Source organism: Sinocyclocheilus anshuiensis, unplaced genomic scaffold (genome assembly GCF_001515605.1).
Source record: "Sinocyclocheilus anshuiensis isolate Anshui unplaced genomic scaffold, SAMN03320099.WGS_v1.1 scaffold96, whole genome shotgun sequence".
Lineage (NCBI taxonomy): Eukaryota > Metazoa > Chordata > Actinopteri > Cypriniformes > Cyprinidae > Sinocyclocheilus > Sinocyclocheilus anshuiensis.
This window is the reverse complement of record NW_015554094.1, coordinates 859,908-870,230: the sequence shown is the minus strand read 5'-3', so window position 1 is coordinate 870,230 and position 10,323 is coordinate 859,908. Positions and strand designations below refer to the sequence as shown.

The 10,323-nt window shown below is 34.8% G+C and overlaps 1 protein-coding gene across 1 annotated transcript in view; it reads right to left on the bottom strand.

The window, feature by feature from the left end:
* LOC107669464 (alpha-(1,6)-fucosyltransferase-like) overlaps positions 1–10,082 on the bottom strand; it is a 93,093-nt gene extending 83,011 nt beyond the window's left edge. The window contains exon 1 of the mRNA XM_016461703.1: positions 9,946–10,082. The gene's annotated coding sequence lies outside the window, so the exon portion shown is untranslated. The remainder of the gene's footprint in view (positions 1–9,945) is intronic.
* Between the last annotated feature and the right edge of the window lie 241 nt (positions 10,083–10,323).

Here is a 10,323-nt window from a genome sequence, read left to right as displayed (position 1 = left end):
AAGTAAATAAATGACTGAGTGAAGTAAGAACATACTTCACTTTGGTTTTTCCTCTTTTCAGTCATCTTTTTTTTTTAAGTGTTGTAAATTAGCAGTCTTTCATGTTAAATTTAATTTTCATATGGTCTCTATTTCTTAGAGCCAAGCTGCATAAACTACATATCAGGCATCTATGTAATGCATCTAATTTGTTATGTTAAATAAAGTTTACTAACTATATAAAAAAAAAGTACCTGCACCATGCCGTTGTTGTTGTCTCGTCTCCCCTCAGACGCACTGCAATGGTGATCCTGTGTGCAATTCTCTAAACACCCAAAAGATGGCGGCATTTATCGGTGAATCCGATATTACAAAACCGATATCAGATTATGATAAAATGCTTAAATATCGGGTAAAATATCGGTAAATCGATATATCGGTCGATCTCTACATTAGATTAATGAATTCTATAATAATTGTTGTTTGTTGTTAGATCATAAACGCAACAGAATGAATTTAAACTTTTTGTAAAAAGATTCAAAATATCTAGATGCAAAAATTAAATGCAGCAAAAATCTGTAAAAAACATTTTAAAAAAATACAAGTATGACCATTTTCATTAATATTCACCAATATTGTTGCATTTCTTTTAATGCTGATAAGTTCATTGCTCTAACAGAATTTTGTTGTAGAAACATATGTAATGACACTAAAGACTATAACCTAACCAATATGACTGTTTAGAATAATAAAAAAACGAATTTACCTACATATATTTCCACTAAAAATTAAATGTATTACACTGAAAAAAAAAACTGGTGTTGAAACAATTTTCACTCAGAAATTGCCAGTAAATTTCTCAAATAATTACAAAAATCTTAGTTGATTGCTCTAACAGAATTTTGTTGTAGAAACATATGTAATGACACTAAAGACTATAACCTAACCAATATGACTGTTTAGAATAATAAAAAAACTAATTTACCTACATATATTTCCACTAAAAATTAAATGTATTACACTGAAAAAAAAAAAAACTGGTGTTGAAACAATTTTCACTCAGAAATTGCCAGTAAATTTCTCAAATAATTACAAAAATCTGTAATACACGGAGTTAAAATTTTGACATAAAAAGCCTATATTAGTATTTTTTGTAGTATGTACTCCAATAATCTTATTTACAACCTTTTTTTCCATGTATATGAAAAACATCATGCAGACGCTTCCATGAACATTTTTTAAATGATGCAAATGAATCACTGAATCAGTTTTGAATCAATTCATCGATTAAAAAAAGATTTCAATTTAACAGAATTTTTGCTACTAAAGTTAAATCAAAGATGCTATTTGAAGCATCTCTTAATGCTCTTATAAATCCCTGAGAATAAACTGGAAAACAAGAGGCATGTAAGACTGTGTAATTCAGCGGCCGCACTGTATCGCTGTTCTTTCAGTTCAGCGTGAACCTCTGAGTTTATAAAAAGGGGTCAAGTGACATTTCTCTGCCAGTTAAAGAGAGAAGAGTGTCTATAAATGGAGTGTGTAACATCTGACAGCATCACATTCATTAAGCTCAGCTTCACACTAATAACATCATTACGAGGGAAACGGCTAATCTGCTGCTCGTGACAAACACCAGCCTCCAAACAAACTGCTCGTGGAAAATGAAGCGTTTGTCAAGTCATGGAATGTTGGGACATTCCGTTTTGATGCTACAACAAACCTTCTTGACTTGATCAGGAACCCCATGGCAACGAGGTAAGTGTCTGTTCTAATTCCACAGAAACAAAAGTGTGCAGGGGAGCAACAGGAGAAACACTACCTAACGTTAACTACCTACACCAACTTCAACTGCTGTGGTTTGTAGGAAAAAACAGCTGATTATTGCAAGTCAGAAGGAAGAGGGCCTCTGGGAAGAAAAGACAATTTTACCTATAGGTATGATATTCACAAATCAAAATGTAGTCACTAGAAATTTAACTTAGTCACTAGAAAGAAAAGAAGACCAATTTTTTTTGTGATGCAAGTATTAAATTAATAAATAATAATAAAAAAATGCATATGGAAAAAACGTTATGTAATGTTAATTTTATTGTGATTACTGGTAAGGTATTAAGCTTTATTAAACAAAGAATATAAATGCAGTTTATTTATTTGTTTATTATTCGATGTAACTTTTAAATAAATAAAACAATAAAACAAAATATTTATTTTTTTCTATATGGAAAAAAGTTATGCAATTTTAATTTTATTGTGATTACTGGTAATGTATTAATCTTTAATAAACAAAGAATATGAATACAGCATTTTTGTTAGTTTATTATTTAATAAGTATAAATAAATAATGAAACAAACAAACAAACCTAATATTCCATATGGAAAACAAGTTAATGTTAATTTTATTGTGGTTACTGATAACTTAATCAATAATCTTTATTAAAATAAAGAATAAGAATATTTAAGAATATTTAAGTTTGAAAGAAATTAATCAAACAAACCTAATTTTCTATATGGAAAAAGTTTTATTGTGATTGCTGGTAATTTAATCTAAAATAAATAATATGAATACAGTATATTTAATAGCTTATTATTTAATTGAAGCAATAAATAAATACAGAAATAAATGTGCAGAATAAGACGGATAATGCAAAGTGTAAATGTAAAGCAAAGGTCCCAGAATCCAACATGAAAACATGAAGATCCCAATCAGAGCTTTTCCATCTAAATGATGAGCATCTGAGTAGGTTAATCATGTTAATCATTGTGTACCGCATATTTAGAGGCTTCATAATTGTTATTAATGATCAAGTCTCTCATAGATCAAGCATGACACTGTGTGCGTCTTTAAATGGCTTCATATGACAGATTTTCTACAATGTGAATCTTTGAATACTTTGGTTTCAGTTTAATTCAGGGAAATATGATCCAGTTCCAAAATGATTCCCTGCAGCTTTCGTTTTGTGTAAATGAAATTCTGTGCTATTTTGGTTGGCATATGGCAAATGCAATAAACAAAAGTTTAAAGATTTAAAAAGTTGAGCAGTTTTGTTGCTGTTGTGATATAACCAAGGAGTTTCATATTGCACTTTTTCCAGTTAGTCACTAATATACTAGTAAGTTAATAAGGATTTGCAACTTAATTTATGGTGTAAATCAAATTGTAGAAACAAGAGTGTGTGAGTGATTCAAAGACACAGACATCTCAAAGAAAATTCATAGGTCTTCATTACTTCAACCTCAGTGAACAAAAATATCTTTTTTTTTTTTTTTACTCCAGTATGGAATATTTTTCCTATTAAGCCACCAAAACTAATATATATGGAAAATATCAGTGTTTATGGCTGGTCAATTTTCATCTGCCTTCAGTAGGTGCGAAAAAAAGTTCATTTTGGACCCTGAATACATGGAAACAGATGAGCAGCCGATATCTAACAGCTCTGCTTTATTCAGATGGCTGCTTTAAAGTTCAGGTCTGTCGGATGACACCACAGAGACTCAGTATGATCACTACACAGACAGATGGGAGCTTCTCTTCCCCACTAGATAAAGTCAGTGTGATCCTGGAACAGCGAGCGAAGATGAAACAAAGCCCTGGATTTTAGCGAGCAGAATCAGCAGGTTACAGATGAAGAGCGTTTGATGCCACAGACAGCTGTCACATGATGACATGTGAAACTGCATTAATAATATATGCAACATTAGAGCCTATCTGCTGAGGAAACAACTTCGGAATTCCTCCGTAAACATCAAAAGAGCAAACAGGTCATCTATAATCACCTGCAGCCAGAACGAGGCATGGAAGATCTATCACAAGACCTCAGTGAATCAAAAATGCCAGGCAAATGTCAGCAGAGCTCATGTAAGTCCGTTCCTGACCTTCACTCTACGCTAATATGTGCGCAATGCTTTAACATCACAGGAAGTCACGCGGCATGAATATGCAGACATGCACACACCTGCACACTTGCACAAAGAAATGTCACTCTAGTGATGTTTCTCATGTGCCATCAAATCTCTCAGTTGATGTTAAAGCTTTTTTCCGATCCTTTTTTTGGGGGGATGCTGTAAAGCGGCCTTTAGATGTCTTTGACTGCCGTGGCTTTCTGCATTAGGCCTTGATTTTTTTAAAGGAATTGCTCAGTCAGAAATAAAAGTTCTGTCAGCATGTGACTCCAGAATCACATGGTTTTCTTTCTTTTCTAGAACACAAAATGAGATATTTTGAAGAACTGTCATGCCATTTTTCATGTGATTACAAAGAATAGGGAATAGGCTTTCAAGCTTCAAAAATGACATTAAAGCACCAAAAAAATCAGTAAATAAGTGGTACATTTGAAATGTGCGCTAAGCGCTATATTCTGAAGCAATATGGTAGCTTTGTGAGGAACAGACTGAAATGAAAGTCTTACTCACTATCATTTAGAGTTTAGACCAGAAACTAAAAACTAAAACTACTGAAAAACAATATTAAAACATTCCATTAATTGAAATAATAATAATAATAATAATAATAAAAATTATTGAAAAAAAGCTGAATAAAACACACAACAACATTTGTAAAACTTAAACTAAAATTAAAACTATAAAAAAATCTAATTAAAATATGAATAATACTAATTGTAAATTAATGATATTAAGCAGTTTTATTTTATATTTTTTTCATCTCAGTCACATCTCTTCTAATGGTGAGAACAAAGTAAATAATATGTGCAATTACATTCAATTAAATAAATAAATAAACGTTGTTAAAGGCATATAGTTAAAGTAAACATTTTTAAATAATACAAAACAAAAATTCAAAAATATATTCATGGTGAGAACACAGTAAATAATATCATAAATACAATTAAAATGTATAAGACATTTATGATGATTAAAAAATGTAAAAATATATTTGGGTGATACTTGGCATGATTTGAACATAATTTTTTTAATTGTTTTATTTACATTAAAAACTGTGCAGTTAGACGTTTAATCAAAACTGAATCACTCGATTCATTGAAAAGATTCAATTTCAAACAATGCTCCATTCACAAAATGTATGCAGTTGCTACTTCTCAAGACTTTTCTTAGCTTGTATGACTTTGTTTGATCGAATGACTTCAGAATACTTGAAACATAGTGCACAAGTTGTATGGACTGCTTTTATGAAAGTTGAATGAAGTTTTTGCACTTTTAAGAAGTTTGAAAGCCTCAGTCCCCATTTATTGCAACTGGATGGAAAAAGAACACCCAAATTCTTTAAAACATATTTTATGCTCCACAAAAGAAAGCCAAATGATGACAGTATTCTCATTTCTAGGACAACAATTTCTTTAATTTAGCTCTACAACAGCAAGTATCTGAAGTTTCTGCTCAAACTCTTTAGACTCAGCAGCTCTAACAGCACGATTCAAACTCCTCACATCTTTCAGCAGCAGAAAACACAGCCAGCTCAGCCTGTCCTCTATCGTTTGACCTGGAGGGCTTTCCCTGCACAAGCGCCTGTCGTTTACATTCTTCATTTAATTTTCCCAAGGCCTGCTCCGAACAAAATCATTACCGGCATCTTTGGAGACAAATATCCACACCTGAGCCAACGGCACCACAACGTGCACATGTGAACTATAATATATAAGACAGAACTGACAGCAAATAAAACAAATAACAGAGTGAATGTACACAAAAAGCTCTAAATAAAAGACATTCAATCTGTAACTGCAACCTACAGCACAAAGCACACATCCAGAGCGTTCCATTACAGTTAACCATCGCCACTGCTGTTCATTACGCTCAAATGATGACAGACAGGTGTGTTAGACTGGCTAAGGGAAAAACGGCCACACACACACACACAGTTCAGAAGTGTAAGTAAATGCATCACATGCATGCGGCTCTTCACAAACAGCATCTGTGGAAATTACTGAATTACTAAATGTCAATAAACAAACCTGTCAGCCAATACTCATTTATGTGCTTAATAACGACATGCAAACTTGTTTGAAGTGGAAAGTGTGATGCATGCAATGATTTTGCTGATAGAATTATGAATATAGTCATGATGCACCGAGATTAATTTTCAGTCCGAGTTGCCAAGGTGACATTTCTACTATTTTACTAAAACTGAAAATAACCAAACTAAAAATAAAAGGAAAAAATAATAATGAACACTAAATAGATAAAACAAAAAACAGAACAAAATAAGCCTAACTCAAATTTAAACTTAAAATTAAAATGAAAACAGAAAAATATAGTAGTACTATGACTACTAACACCTCAGTGAATCAGTTCAAACCGTGAATTGAATCAAACTGATTCAAAATTCTGATTCAGTGAATTATTTGTGTCATCACATGACGTCTGAAAAGACTGAAAAACAGAGAGACATTGAGTAAAATCCCACCTCGCTCAGTCTAGATGTATTTTACTTATTCATAACACTCTAAAGCTGCTTTGTTCCAAACACTCGCATCTCGCTGCAAATTATTTTAGAAGTCTGTACTTATTTTACTGAACCTATGGGAGACATTAGGAAACATAAATGAAGACTTTTATGATCCCGAACAAGATTACTAAGAGTAAACAGCTGACATTCTGCAGCAAACTACATCTCCACACAGATTCAGATGCATTAGAGACTCATTCATTATGTGCTCGAGAACATTTTAACTCCCAGATAAACCGTATATGTGTTCAGTGTTCAGTGTTCAGTGTGTCTCCTCTGCAAAACAGATTTAGGTTGCATCCAAGCGGCAACCTTCCGGTCTCTCTCGTGAAGCCAACACGACATATTATGCCCCTTTTTACAATATGTAATATAAGTCTCTGATGTCCCCAGAATGTGTCTGTGAAGTTTCAGCTCACAATACTCCACAGATCATTTATTATAACATTTTGAAAATGCCTATTTTGAGTGGAAGCAGAAACACACTGTTTTTTGGGCCTGTCTCTTTAAATGCAAATGAGCTGCTGCTCCCCGCCCCATTTTCCAGAATAGAGCTACGCCATTACAGCTCTGACCTGCTAAAAAAACATATGTTTTGGTTCTGATTATCATGTTAATCGCGCTGAAATCATGCGTTTTAAAGCATACGAGTTTAAACTTCTGATATACGGTTTTCTGAGCGCACACGCACAGAAAGTCACAGCATGTGAGTACTAAACTAAGTTTAGCATGTTTTGCTCAAACTTTCACCATGGCATTAGAACTAATACACCGTTGTCGCTTGCGAAATCAAAATGACGGCGCTGTGGGTGGAAACTTACAGATTAAGGGGCTGTAATATTATAATGAGATCCCACGTCACCAAGGGAGTGAAATCAGACGCGCTAGTTTTCTCAGACGCTTGCAGAAAAAGGCTAACCAAAAACAAAGTTACTGGGTTAATCTTTTTAACGTTTCCTTGATTGGTAGATGCACCGGGGACCTGATTATAGCACTTAAAACCTGGAAAAGTCAGATTTTAATGATATGTCACCTTTAAAGTTCTGCATAATTAAGGGCGTGGCCATTTGAGTGACAGGTGGATTGCCGTTGCTGTCACCGACATCACGCTTATTAGGTGTGGTTTCAGCAACCAGCTCCCGCCTCTTTGCTCATTTTCGATTATCCGGGAGTGACGCGCTGCCAAGATGGCGACGGCCGCCTCCGCCCACTTTGAGCTTCAAACCGCTCTTCAGAAACCTACGGGTGACGTCACGGACACTACGTCCATGTTTTTATACAGTCTTTGGTTGCATCATAAATGCACTTGTGTGGGGTTCATTTCATAAGAGATCACCAATTTATTCATTAGCTGTCTGAATGCTCAGAGTTTGCCGTGTTCCTTTCAATTCTCTGACTGACTTGCATTAAACAAAGCAACTCATTAGCAATGCACGTGTTAAAATCAAATCAAACTACCATTCTGAGACAGATACAGGTGCATCTCAATAAATTAGAATGTCGTGGAAAAGTTCATTTATTTCAGTAATTCAACTCAAATTGTGAAACTCGTGTATTGAATAAATTCAGTGCACACAGACTGAAGTAGTTTAAGTCTTTGGTTCTTTTAATTGTGATGATTTTGGCTCACATTTAACAAAAACCCACCAATTCACTATCTCAACAAATTAGAATACTTCATATGACCAATAAAAAAAACATTTTTAGTTGCATTGAATTTATTTAATACACGAGTTTCACAATTTGAGTTGAATTACTGAAATAAATGAACTTTTCCACAACATTCTAATTTATTGAGATGCACCTGTATATGCACTCTGGTCTCATAATCCAGACAATCAATATAGTCAATAATGGTTGATCTGACAGGTGTAACCAGCAGGTGTCAGAGAGTCATAAAAGGCTTCGGCTAAACTAGTACACAGCTCATTAACTTCACATGTTATGAAACGGAACATCTGTTTTATACAATAGATTTCAATGGTCTTTAGAAGAACAAAACACTTAATTTTAAAGATCTGTGAAATCAAAATCAACCCTAATTATTCTCTCCCTAAATGCTCATGTTTTGAAATAATCATTATTATTTGTCAGTATGGCAGCTTGTTTCTGCCACAGAAAAAAAAAATTGTAACCTTTTCATCTCATTCAGATTTTTTCTTGTGAGTTTTTATCTCACAACTGTGACTTTTTTTCTCAGAATTGTGAGATAAGTTCGCAATTGCAAGAAAAAAGTCAGAATTACAAGACAAGAATTACCTTTTTTGTGGCGGAAAAAAAACAGAATTGCAAGATATAACTCGGAATTTTGAGATAAATCTCGGAATTGCAAGAAACAATGTCAGATTTCTGAGTTTATATCTCGCAATTCTGACTTATTTCCTCAGAATTGTGAGAAAGTCTGAATTGTGAGATACAAAAAACTCACAATTACCTTTTTACATTGTTTATTCGCTGGTGGAAACAGGCTTCCATATGTCACATTCTGAAGAGAAAAAAAAATATTGACTTCATAATCATTCATCAAAGTATAAGAACTTGCTCTGCCTCTAAAATGACTTTTCATCTGACATAATGAATCCCACATACTGTACTTTCCAACTCCACCTTCCAAACCACCGACTTCCATTCTGCTATGAAATGCATAATTTTCATGATCCAATCAATTCCTAATAAATAAAATAAAGTCCCACCCTGCTGCTTTTCTTAAATAGGTCACATTATGGAAGTAAACACAGAAATGGGTGCAAAATAAAATACAGTAAACAATTACTGCACAATACATTACTATAAGTTATTACACAGCATATGCATCAGTTGAATTTAACTAAAGAATTAACAAAAGCTTGTGCTTAGATAGATAGATAGATAGATAGATAGATAGATAGATAGTCTTCTCTCTATTTTTTCTGCACTTTACTAAACCAAGTGATCATATACCACAGTAAATCGCAGTAAATTCTCTCAGCAGCTCATGAAGTCATTTGGCTGTAAACAAAAGCCACACATCACACAGTCCTGAAATAAAACCCTAAAACAGCTTCTCCAGATATCAACATGTTTTATCCATCATGTTATTCACATGAGATTAACTGCAACAGGCCGTCTGATACACAGGCTGTGTCTCAAACCCTGTAAACTGCATCACAGACGCAGAGTCAGGAAATGTTGCTGACTTGGAAGTGTCTATTATTATGCCCAAAAATGCTGAACGCACACATACGATGCCCAAAACTGATGTTCACATGAAATACGTCTGTTATTTTGCTCAAAAATTATTCACACACTTCTGATGTCCAAACTACCGCTGACTTGGTACACGTCTGTGTTTATGTCCAAAATTGCTGTTGGATTGGAACACGTCCATATGAAGCCCAAGAACGTTGTTGACTATTAAGTGCATGAGCAAAAACGCTGCATGCATCTGAACGCCGCGTGTATGTTTATCTCCAGACATGCAGCACGCGCGTCTAGCTTTGAGACGCGTCCAGCGCGCGCTGCTGCAAACGCGTTTATTTACATACACAAACAGACTCACGTACCGGAAAACCCCGCCGCCGCCGCTCCGGAGGAAGATGCGCTCGGGAGGAAGATCCAGAAGGATGGAGGAGAGGAGCGCGTGTGTGAGATGAAATCAGCGGACGGACACACACATACAGCGAACAGCATCACAGGCTGCGCGCCGCGCACTGCGCATGTCAGTGCCGCACTGACCATACCGGCAGATCATCATTCACGGGACCCGCTCTCTGTCACTGGGGGTCTGTGGAGAATCTAAAACTGAAAACACGGAACTGTTTCATCGCATCTCTTACTATTAGCTAACTAACTACTGATCTGCGAAGCAGTGAATACACTCTAAAAAATGCTGGGTTAAATACAACCCAGTGCTGGAACCTTCTGGGTAGTAACCCAACCGC